Below are 12,766 nucleotides of genomic sequence, written 5' to 3' on the forward strand. Positions count from 1 at the left end.
CTTCACCTGTCATGGAACACACTTAGGTAAAAGGTTCTTATCTTGATACTGAGAGCCATGCTGTTCTCCTCACCAAATGTAGTAATTGGAAGTTAAAATGTTTCATGGAAATGGCTCAGTTCTAATGCGATTATGGATTGTCTTCATTCCTGCTAAGAAACTTCTTTCTTTTCATGCTAACTCAGTCCTATGTGTTTTTTTCCTAGCTTTGCGGAGCACGCTAAATGGAAACAGAACTCCAGATCTAGGATAAACTTATCTACACTACAAGTACAATGTTCTTACCAGATATGGGTACTTATATTTGTCCAATGTGTGATGAATCTTCTAAGAATTTGGGTCAGTAGTGTGGTTAACTTTGGACTTTCCTGGTTACCTTTTTTGGTGGTGTTCTATATATTAGTTACATACTACTGAAACACACAAGGTGACCTTCTACAAAAAAAAACAACTACAGTCTGTCTCCAGCGTTTGGTATTTGTTTTCATTTAAAACAGCTCATATAAAACAAATCATTGTTAAGAGATGAGGTGGCAAAAGGCTCAGAAATTGCATTAGATTATTTACCATCCTACTGTAGTAAAAACACAGGAATAAAGTTTCTAAGGGAAGAACATTTGAGTATTCTTTGGAAAACCTGCACTCTGTTCCCAATTGTTTTTCTAAACTTAAAAGTAAATATCTGCTCCATCATCTCTGTATGTATTGGTTAAGGTAAACAGTCACACCACTGATTGTCATCTTTAAGATCGATTACAAACTACATAATGATGCTGTATGGACAAGCCCTAAGTAATATTCCTCACTGCTTTGCTCTTTTTCAGACTTTACAAGTCTGCCTCACTTCCTTTCAACAAAGAAAAAAAAGGGCTTAGTCAGCATACACTTCATTCTTTTCTCAACATCAATTACATTGAAAAAGAAGTGGCACAGCACAGAATGTCTAATGCTGCATGTAAAGGTAAGTATTGAAGTGAGTGAAGGACAGCAACAAAGGTAAGACAAAGGATGTCAACAAAGCTGGGAGTATAAAAAAAAAACAACAAAACAAACAGCAACAATTGAAGAATAAGTGTTTGCTGAAAGTTTGAAGAACAACAGTTGACAGCAGCCTGTATGCCTTAATAAAATAATCATATTCTAGAAGGCTAAGGTTTAGCATGGTAGTTAGGCACGCTCCCTATTCCTAGACTCCTTCCATCCCCCAACAGCAACACATTAGAAATGTCTGCCATTCTGCCATTTATTGCTTTGTGAAAGATTAACAGGTTTCATTAAGATAAGTTGTTTTTTCCTAGGCTGATTCTGTTTTTAAAAACTAAAATGGTATAAAAACGGACACTGTGTATCAGTCATTTAACTTACTGGTTGTATAGTTGTAATTATACAAATGTATAGTTGTAATTACTAAGTGAATGAATAGCCAGAGGGTATATAAGAAAAGACTCGCAGTAAAGATGGATGCTCACGAACATTGAGGCTTGCCACAAAAACTCCACACAGGAACAATCTCCAGAGAGATGCTACCTTAGTGGTGGTCAGACCTTGAATGGGATCTAGGAAAGGTAGAGTCAGGCAATACCCCTTCCAGGAGCACAGATGAATTACCTTCACCATTGTTCCTGCAGCTGACCTGTCACTTGTATCAGATGGTTAATCAGAGGCTGTGATTTCCCATTTCCCATACACTGGTGATCAAGCACAATGTCTGAGCAATTGTCTGAAAATAATACTTCATTTTTGTAAAGTATCTTGTCTAAGTTCCACTGCCCAACAGTCATAGAGGGCCCTGTGTGGGCCATTACTGACGTGGGATTTGATAAGGAAGATAATAATAAGTCTCCTGAGCGTAGGAAAAGTTTAATATAGGATTTTCTCCAAAATCTTATGGTTTAAGATGTGCCAGTACTGTAAGTTACTGTGCACTTGAGTCCTGATATTGTAATGCATAGAGCAGGACCCTTCTCTCCAAGTTTGCTTCCCTAAGCATGGAAAAAAAAAATATGGAGAAGCCCAGCAACGTTTAAAGTACTTAAATGGGGGAAGCTAGCCAAACAGGGAAAAAGATTCTTTTCTAGCTCTTGCTGTTGACTCCAAATCAGTATTACTACTTGGCCTCGCTTAGGAAAGGGTCATTTATTGTTGTTATTTTAATAAGACTATCTAGCTATCTACTTCATTTTACTACTTCAAATGCTTTTCCAAATCCAGAGGGGAACTAACAGTTGCTTTATCCTGCTACCCTTTTGACACAGTCCTTGAGTCACACTTGCTCATGCTTTAGGTTTCTTGTTTTTCCTACTACTTGTTCAAATTCGTAGCCCCAAGTAGCATTTCTAGATGGCTGATGACATAATTTATTTATTAAGCATGCCATATCTAAGTGTAGATAAAAACACAGCTCCTATTTGTAAGTGGATAACACAGTATTCCATTATTTAGTAAAAACTTCTGAGCCTTTTAACCCCAAACTTCACCTTCCTTCATCTTTCCTTACATATACTGCTTTCTATATTCTTTTCCACTTCACACTTCACAAATAAAAGAAGGCATTTTTTGGTGCTGACAACAGTGGTTTGAATTGTCTTCCATTTCTTATTCTTTGTGTTATATCTTAATACATCCAGTACGCAGTGAAACTACCTTGATATGTGCATTGCTTGTCTCTCTTGTTCCAGTACCACTTGTTCTAATGTCCCCAGTAGCTTGAAGTGCACTTGAATGTCCTTTAAGTGCTTTCTTTCCACACAGGATGCCGGGCTATACTCAGTTTTCTGGGGGCCTCTCTCTGATCATTGAGTTCATTCTTTTCTTGTGGCTTTGGGATCACAACTGCTCACTTCATCCCTCAGGTGTTCAGTCCTTTAAAGTAACAGTAACAATTAATTAAAATAAATAGGTACTCTGTTAGAACTCCGGCTACCCACACCAGTAGGTTAAGGAGAGTCTTCCTAAACAGGTGACTCTTGAATGAAGAATGTAGATTTCTAAGAGTTCAAATTCTGGGCCAAGTGAATATTGAGCATGTTGCCATTATATTGCAAGATAATACAATGGACAGAGATGATTTTGTAGTTCTTTATGCCTGTGCTCTTACTAATATAATTTTCCTGGTACATTAGCAAAGATCACAACTGCAAAATCATCTAAATTTAAGAAAAAAGTACTGAACTGCTGTGAGTTGAAACTGTCTTTAACACATACATATGAAGTTTGCTATTGGAAACTGAATGCATGGGTGTCAGCCCAAACAAAATGCTATACAAGAAGCTGAGAAACAGAAAGCAATGAATTGTCTCTTTGGTTCTCTTTTTTTAATAGCAAAATGACTAGTAGATGATGCATGCTAACTATGTTCATATGCAAAATTTGTTTGATATTTGATAATACTTATATAAATGTATATATATTATGTCTTAGTATTTTTTATACTTCCACAGCAGAGTTTTCCTGCAGATAGCCAACACATCTAGTTGTGTGGGGAATACATCTCTGCGTTATCTCAACTGGATAAGATAACCATCCCTAAATAATTTTCAAACACACAAAGTCATTAGCATGGCTGTGTGTAGATTCAGTAGGTTCACTATTAACATACCAATAAGCAACTGTGTATTTATAAGTACTAACACAATTGAAAAACAAAAAAAAGTATTTCTTGTACTGATCAAAGCCACTTTATTTTTCTTTATCAAATCTTGAAAGTTATTTTTATGGTATTTACTCATTAGACGCTACTAGTTTGCAATAATCACTATTTTAAGCTAAGCAGAAAAAGGAAACAAAATAGCAGCTGAGATGGATCCTTGAAGATATTTCTTTGTGTCCTTGAAGTAATAGTTACTAAGACCTTATGGAGCTAACCTTGGTTATGACACCCAGAGTCTTTAAGAAGGCATTCCTTTTTATTCCTAAGGCGTTTATTTATGTTGTTACAAAATGCATTCAGTTTCACAGGTAAGTGCAATAGCAGAAATTTGGATTGAAAACTTGACTGAAATTACTTATATATACATATAAATATAAATATAAATATATATATATATACATAGTAGGCTACTGTTTTGAAAACTAAAGGTTTGGATTTCATTTTACTTACCCATGCTATACAGAGATCTAAAGTTAAGCACTGAAGCACAGTGGTAGTTGTCAATGGATTATAATTTAGATGGCTTTTAAGAATGTGAGGTACCATTCTCATATTGTTGAATAATCTGTATTTAATATTGCATGATGCAAGTGTGGGGAAAAAATTAAGAACGAAATCTTAATGAAATCAATGACAAATGGAAACATAGCTGCCTATGTACTGAAAAGGCAGATTCTAGGATATCCAGCATATGCAAGACCCAGGCTCTAGTGCACTGCATTGGACAGCTAGTAATGTACATGGTAAGTACTGTAGGCCAGAACTGGTTTTAGATGAAGAACATATGGAGAAAGAAAAAACAAAGAAGTCTTTGAGCTTTCCTCTGTATGCTTTCAGTCCTAAAGTAAGCTAAAGCCTAGGGTGCAAAGATGGAAGTGAGGGCTTTTGAGGCCCAAAGATTACATGTGTCTTAGTAAGATGAGGATCAGAATGAATTTTTCTAGAGGTGTTTGTTTTTTGTTTTTTTTCGTGAAAGGCACCAGCTCTTCAGCAGGGCTGCAAAACACTGGTCTTTAAATGGATGAAAGATTTGGAGCTTAGCAAGTTGGAAAGCATATTATTTTCAATTGCCTTTTTTCCTCTTCCACTGATCTGTCTGCAAGACAAAATTAATTCTAAACTAGCAGAGCTTCCTGCCCCCAACCCCCACCGAAGTTCCATGTCTGTTGTCTATGTTCTGAACTCCTTGTTTCAGGGAAATATAAGTTGTTTCCATTTGCCTAAGTATATTCACCACAAAAAGTTTAGTTGCAGTTTCCGTGTGTTCAGTATCCTAGCCAAGTAAGAACAGGCTGGCCACGGTTAGGTGGGAAGAGGAGGCACACACAAGCGTTACCCTCACATTTCTACCACTACACATCTGATTCTGCCATCTGCATCTCTGCTATTTTAACAAACATTATCTTCGGTTACCAAAATGTACAACTGTTTGTGCAGCAACAATGTACACAGATTATTTTTAGTTTAAACATGTGGCACTACTCATCGTGCAGCTGCTTTCATGCATTAATGCATTGTGATACAAAACTCTAGCTGCAAGAACCCAAATTAATTGCAAGCAATGAGACATTTTGGACTGAAAACCTCTTTTGGCTACATTGAAATAGAGTTGTTGACTTTTCAAGCTAAAAGAGATATGAATCATGGAAAATATTTCATTCTTAACCCCTCAAAGTACCCAATATTGCTGAACTAATGCAAAATGCAGTTGTGTGTTGGCTTTGAAATTACAACTTCTCTGCCAAAGGGTAATGTAGACTATTCATCCAAGATTAGTTGCAAGTTTTTAAAACTGTAAATAAGTTCTTGTTCCTAAACAGCACAGGTTTTCAAAGCACAGAGTATAACCCGCAGCCTATAAAAGGAAAAGATTTTAAAGGAGAAATGGGATATTTGGCTTCTGCATATTTGGAACATTTAATCACCCTCTTGGTTATATGGAATAAGTTTGATTGGCAGCTTTTTCTTCAACTCCTTTGTGAATGTACATTTCTTTAATAGAGCCTTGATGTTTTGTATGATCATTTAAAAATCTAGTCCTGTTTCTTTTAGAGGCAACTATAGAATTCCTCTTTAGTTCAGCAGGGAAGAAGCCCAAAGATTCTGTGAGTGCCTTAAGTCCAAAACTTTTTCTCCCATTTTAACAATATACATATGTATCTTTTTGCATTCAGATTACAAGATATTAAGCAAACTAATATATGCAAAAAAGGTAATGTTTGAATTAGCAAGACCATTTTAATCTCTCTCTCTTATTTTATTTTATTTTATTTTATTTTATTTTATTTTATTTTATTTTATTTTATTTTATTTTATTTTTAGATGTGGAGGCATATATAAAATTTCAGCTGTTTTTAGGCATAAGCGCAGGGAAAAGAAAGATTAAGGTATCAGATGACTTTCTCAGCACTAATACTGCTATAAAGAAACAGCTGGAGAGTGAAAGAATAATTTTTTATGAGACCTAGGTCTCAGGCAGATTTGGCTGTGACAGTTCAAAATGCTGGTGCTGTGGAAGCACTTCATATTCTCCATTTTGCTGCAGGCAACTGCTCACAGAAAATGTGAATGTGCTCCTACGTCTGCCTTAAATAGTGCGATCATAGCACACATGAAGACTCACTGCCAGTCTAAGTCGATTAATTACTCATACTGCCTATTACAGTATTTAATTATATATACTGTTCTACTGTCCCTACTGTAATGTTAGATACTTGAGGGGAAAAAGGAAATTGATAGTTCAGATCATAATGAAACAGCCACAAACATGTGCAAATGAGATACAATTATGCAAAATTCCCTGGTGATCATTTCATTTCTACCTCTAAAACTTCTGTGGGTGCATGTGGTAGGACATAGACTCATATTCTCTTTCAACAGAAAGCAGAAGGTAAAATAGCCTCATCAAATTAGCAAAATCATCCCTGGTCTTCCTTATGTACAGGGCTAATGATGTGATTACTCATAGCACCCACTTTCATACAACTTTAGCGCACTTTCCTGATGGTCATAGCTGAAAGTCTCTCAAATACTGACACTACAGCTATGCTCAGGTTCATAGCCCCACACAGCTTTAATCCTGCTATTTTCAATAACAGCCTCTACAATTGCTTTGCATCTTTTGTGTAACGCTTAAGAGCATCTTCTACAAACAACCTGAGGCAGCTGTTGAGCAGATCAGTAACCAAAGCACAAGTGACACTTCAGTTTCTTTCTATTGTGCTTTTGTAGTGCTGGAAGAAAAGATGTATATGTACGGGAACTTTTGAATCACGGCCTTAACCTCTGATTGACTACCTGAGGCAAGCAATGAGTCAGCCACAGGAGCACAGGTGAAGGTGAAGGCAATTCAGACCAGAAGGGGTGGAGCCTGGCTGCACCTCTCTTAGACCCCATTTAAAGGCTGACTGCCCCTGGGAAAGGATCTCTTTCTGGAGATCAATCCTCTTGGAGTTCTCCCTGTGAGCCTACTCAGGTGAGCGTTTTTTATTCATCTCCAATTATCTCTTTCTAACCACATCACTTTATTTTTGTTGACTATATATAAAACATACATATAAACAAATACCTGTTCTACTCAGCCACCTACTTCATGCAACACCAAACACCCTGGCAGGAAAATGTTCTGCACTGAAGAAATTTGCGTATATAGCCACACAAATGAAGAAAGGATTACCTGTTGCACGTGTGGTCCTGAAGTAAGTTTATCATCAAAGCTGGTGTGACATATGGTAATTAATCTCTTATTTTCCCAATCAGCTCTGTGTTTGCCCCCTAACTTCTGTTTCTAAAGAGACAAGTTCCCAAGAATGTATTGTTACTTTATAACATCTTTTACTGGGATGAGGTTCTGTGTCTGAAGTGTGGTATACCGGGTGGTAAGCTCTAGACAGCTGCTCTTAGATAGCAAAACTTCACTGAATGCTGAACTTCCACAGAGAATCATTTTCCTAACAGTTGCTGATGTTCTCTATTGTAGGTTGTTGCCTCTTAAGGTATGTACCTTTGTACTGAGGCAGGGGTGACTGAAGGGATTACTTCATCTGTTTAATTTTTTTTTTTACCCTTTGTTGGCTTTTTTGAACTGCACATAGGTCTGGATGTTCAGACAGGGTAATATAAATGATGCAGCTTTTGTTCCAGCATGATATCAGTTCTCACTCCTCCCTCTAGCGCTGACCTTGCACAAGATCTTCACAGCATGCTATGTGTAGTTGAGCAGTATAGGGCTAATGGCAGTATAATCGTAGGATTTTTATTTATTTTTTTCACGGTGATGTTTATTTTATTATATTTTGTAAGCTTTTATTAATACTAACAATAATTGAATTTTGAGCTGCTCTCAGGCATACTTATTCACAATTAGTAGCACATACTGAAATTATGTTCTGATAATTATTCAGCTAGCTATGCTTTGTGCCAAGCATTTACAGTCAGCGTAAGAACTCTGGTAGTCTAATCTGTAATATGTTTTTAAATGGGAAACCATAAAAATCCCTTTTTCTCTCTTTATCCTACACATATGGTAGGAGTATTTTACTTGGATAGTAACCTTCTTACTTCTATTACCTTAAAAAAATATATTAAAAAAAAAAAAAAGCTATTGAAAGTGTTCCAACCCTTCTGTACCTTAGACTCTTCAATCCATTTAACAACAATTAAGCAGCTGTCTCCACAGTTACCTTGTGATCCCTCCATTAACCCATATCATCCTTCTGCTATTTGAACAGAAACAATTATCATTATTGGCTTTGTAATGCAGAGCCTGCTTTATCCCGTGTTTATTTCCCTTGCTTCTGGGCTGTATCATTTTAGACTGCAATGTTTCCCCTCTCATATTTGCCTTACATTTGTTTACAAATGTAAGATCTCAAATTATAAATACTGTGATCATGTAAGCCATAATAGAGAAGAAGGGATCACAAAGGGAACTTAGTTGAATAATCTGATTTTGGCATTACCTAGGTGCACTCATGTCCTAAAGCACAGGAGATAATAAAATACACAGCTACATCCACTGGCATAAAACTCATTAGCAAAAGGAATTTCCAGGATCAATTTATGCCTAAACATGCATTAAATAATCAATTCCATTGTTAAATTTGTGTTTTATGAGAGCTGAAGTGGTTCAGGGTAGGCCTCATACATAGCATACTTAGTCACATCTTTTGTATTAAGTATTTTTTGCCAGCTCTTAACTTACTTGCATGATGTTACATAGCAACAGATTTAGTTGCTTTCATTTTTAAATAGATAAAAGTAGTATAGGCACTAATATTTATGACTTAAAAAATCACCAGAAGAAAGACTTTGAACATATTAAATACAGAATGAAATGATTTTCCAGACATCTATATATTTATTTTTTTCTAAACAGCTGTTCCTCTGCAGATTTGCAATGTACTTCATGAAGTAGAAGGGCTAAGCATTAGGTCACTATGACTGAACCACATTAAACAGACTTCAGGTGGGACCAAATCACCAAGTGCATAAGTCTAGTGCAGTTTTTGTTATACATCGATTTATTTGTGTGCAGCTGGACGTGTGAATGTTTTAAGATTAACTCTGCTCATAAGGCTTTTCCCTAAGTGTTTCAATTTATGCTAAATCACTCACTGATTTGCTGCACAATAACAAACTTAAAAAAAAAATCTCTCATCTTCCTGGATTATTCATTATCCATTATTATTTTCAATTAACTGACTTCAAGAACCATTGAAGCAAATTCCTTTGGATATACATTCAGCAGCCAACTACTGCAGTTCTAATGCACTCCAGATGCAAAGGGCACTTTAAAAACAAACACCATTACAACTCAAAATCCCACTCCCTGCTATGTCCAGTCTCACTGTATGTAGTTAGATTTGCAGCTCTGATAGAAAGACCAGTCCTGAGCAAGACTGTCTAGGTAGCTAGGCTTCAGGGAGAGAAGGGGATGTGTGAGCAAATTGACTGTAGACACCATAGAGCTTATTTAAATTTAACAGTTAACTTTATTAGCAGTAGCCAAAATCTTATTTTATACTTCCAGGGATGAGATTCCACTACCTCCCTGAGCAGCTTGATCACTTTTTCTGTGGAGAATTTCTTCCTGATTCCCACTCTTAACCTTCTCTGGTGAAGCCTGAAGCTGTTGCAACAATATACAGAAGTAGAGCCTACCTTATAAGCCTCTACCTTCTTGCAGATTCATCTCCTCAACTATATATGCTGATGCTGGTACCAGCTCTACACTGTAGAACTGATGATATGTTATTTAACTGATGACACCAAGTTGTGAAATGCAGTGACCACACGTGAGGGACAGAATGGCATCCAGAAAGACATAAACAGGTTTGAGCAGTGGAGCCAGGAGAACCACAGGAGGTTCAATAAATCCAAGTATAAAGTCTTACACCTGGGTCACAGCAGTCCCTTCAGGCTGGGAGGTGAAAGGACTTTAGGCTTCTGATGGATGGTAAGCTGGATATGAGCCACACAGCCCAGTAAGCCAACCATATCTTGGGCTGCATCCAAAGAAGTGTGGTCAGCAGTTCAAAGGAGGGGATTCTGTCCCTCTGCTCTTTGCTGGTGAGACCTCATCTGGAGTACTGTGTCTGGATGTGGAGTACTCAGTACAGGAGAGATGTGGGCCTCTCGGAGTTTACCCAGAAGAGAGACACAAAACGATGCCAGGGGTAGAGCACTTCCCTACTGAGAACAGGCTGACAGAGCTGGTGCTGTTCAGGCTGGAGAAGAATCCAGGGAGATTTAAGAGCAACCTTTCAGTATCTAAAGGGGACCTATAAGAGTGAAGGGGACAGACTCTTTAGCAAGGTCTGTTGTAATAGGACATGAAGTTTCAAACTAACAGAGACTTAGATTAAATACAGGGTTGTTTTTTGGTGTTTTTTTTTTTTTTTGGTGTGTTTTTTTTTTTTTTAATCTATTTTTTTACAATAACTGGATGTAGCTGAAGGTGTTTCTGTTCATTGCAGGGGAGCTGGACTAGATGACCTTTAAGGGTTCCTTCCAACCCAAATGATTTTATGATTGTACGGACTGACAAAAACAGACAGTGAGATGATAGATGATGAACCCATGGCTTACTCAAAATATCAATGACAGACTTTCCAAATGAAGATACTGAGTCTGTAAGAAATGCTTGTAGCTGATACCATTTAAAAAGCTGTCTTTTTTTTTTTTTTCTGTGCTCCTTTCTGAAACCAAATCTTTAACATTTTTTCAATTTTGAGAATCATATTAACAATTTCAGAACTGCTGTGAGATCTCCAATACAATTTAGTTTTGGTAAACTAAATTTTTTTTAAATACACTTTTTTTTTTTTTTTTTTCCAACTTGATTGAATGGAAAAGATTCATCATGTGACGAAAACAAATGAGCCCAGAATTGCATGGGAGACTGACAACAAATTCCCCTTCATACTTGCAGTCCATGTTCTTGTTTTTACTTTTAGTAAAAAAGTAGAGGGCGCTTCCCTCTCAGATTTGCTTCCCATTGCTGTTACTCTTACATTCTCTTTGGGGATTTTCTCCAACTTTCAAGTTTGCTGACTGTAAAAAGTTGTCTTCAGCTTTCTTCTATTGCGCGGTCCTTACAATGCCCTTTTACTTCTTGATGTTTCCATACCTAAAAACTGAATTTAGTGTATAATCTCAATCAAGTTGATTCAGTTTCCACAGTCAAGTTGAGCTCTGTCTATTAAAAAAAAAAAAAAAAAAAAAAAAAAAAAAGGTGTGAGGAATAATTGAAAATAAAAAGGGTGAAATAAAAATAGGACTAAATTATGCAAGAGTACATAGCTGATAGTCTTGCTACTGTGCTGGTAGACTTTGGATAGTTTGTTATCAGCAGGTGAACACCATTTTTAAATGAATGCTGGCAGAGCACTAGGAATAAATGAGGGGCTGAGATGACAGCTGTACATCAATCAATGACAAACTATTTAAAAAGTAGATGGCACAGCAATAGAAAACAGAATTACTATTGTACTGTCTACTAAGGAAAAAGCAAATCAGCTTCAGAGTTTTGCTTATGTACTGATTGGCCACTCTGCTGGTCTTTAATGTAAAGACTGCTTCCAGCTGTATCTTTCACTTGAGGAAGTTTCTCAAAGTTCTCCTCTCAGGAGACCACACCAATACACACGGATTTATCACTACTTTCTTGCTGGTGAAAAATGGACTAGATAGTCAGAGCAGTTCAAGGAGGGCTCAGTGCAGGCTACGGACTAGGCCTGAACTTTGCTATGTCTGTTGCTTCCTGAACATTTCACATTTATGTTTCAGAGTTTCAACATTCATATACACTAGCAGCTTATATTTTGGTTGTTATTTTCTTACCAGGTGATACCAGTGGAGACACAGACTGCAGTAACATCAAAAATCAAAACTTCAAAAGAAGGAGGAAATCAAACTGATGTGTTTCTTGCCAAGATACCTGAACATTTTTCCAACAGAACTGACATGTCTCACAGGAGCTTTCAGTGTATGTTACCACTTAATCTGCATCAGACTGAACATACAGATTCCCCTGTTGCAAACAATTCCTTAAATAGTTAACTCAAGGCTCAGCTCCTCAGAACATGCCAGGCATCTTCTTTTGTCTCATGGGATCTGATTCTACCTTACAGGAATCACAGACCTTCAGGAAAACCTGTGCCCTTCCAATATGCCATCTAACCACAAAAGGACTGATCAGGAACTTATTGCTATGCCCCACAGCTTGTGCTACCTTGAGACCTAGAAGCACAAAGTAAAGGAGATTATCTTTCACCCTATGCATGGACTATGCAAGACTGACCCTGGTACTGCATTCTTGTGTAAGTTCAGAAAGTATCCTTTTATACACAAATGTAGTTGTAAAGTTTTGATCTTCTGTGCACAGACACACACCTTAGTTTTGGCATTTTTAATTCTGAGTTCCTGATGTCCAAAAGACCTGGCATTATATACAGACTGCTTTGTAGTTGTTGTTGTTGTTTGTTTGTTTTTTGTTTGTTGTTGTTTTAAATATAGATTACCTTGGTGTTCCACAGGCTACTTTAAGCAGAAAAATCCTGTGTCCCCATAGGGGGAAGAAGGAACAGACTCTTAGCAGTACCTGTGGTGACAGAA

At 37.0% G+C, this 12,766-nt stretch overlaps 2 long non-coding RNA genes across 2 annotated transcripts in view; one reads left to right on the plus strand and one right to left on the minus strand.

Annotated features, from left to right (window-relative positions):
* Positions 1–7,090: 7,090 nt before the first annotated feature.
* On the plus strand, positions 7,091–12,413 carry LOC140251237 (uncharacterized). Its single transcript, XR_011903389.1, has 4 exons — positions 7,091–7,124; positions 7,231–7,347; positions 11,996–12,137; positions 12,283–12,413. It is a non-coding gene; the product is annotated as an uncharacterized lncRNA (long non-coding RNA).
* LOC140251236 (uncharacterized) overlaps positions 9,044–12,766 on the minus strand; it is a 145,284-nt gene continuing 141,561 nt past the window's right edge. The window contains exon 8 of the long non-coding RNA XR_011903388.1: positions 9,044–11,348. This is a non-coding gene — a long non-coding RNA (uncharacterized lncRNA). The remainder of the gene's footprint in view (positions 11,349–12,766) is intronic.

This window comes from Excalfactoria chinensis, chromosome 4 (genome assembly GCF_039878825.1).
Source record: "Excalfactoria chinensis isolate bCotChi1 chromosome 4, bCotChi1.hap2, whole genome shotgun sequence".
In the NCBI taxonomy this organism is placed as follows: domain Eukaryota; kingdom Metazoa; phylum Chordata; class Aves; order Galliformes; family Phasianidae; genus Excalfactoria; species Excalfactoria chinensis.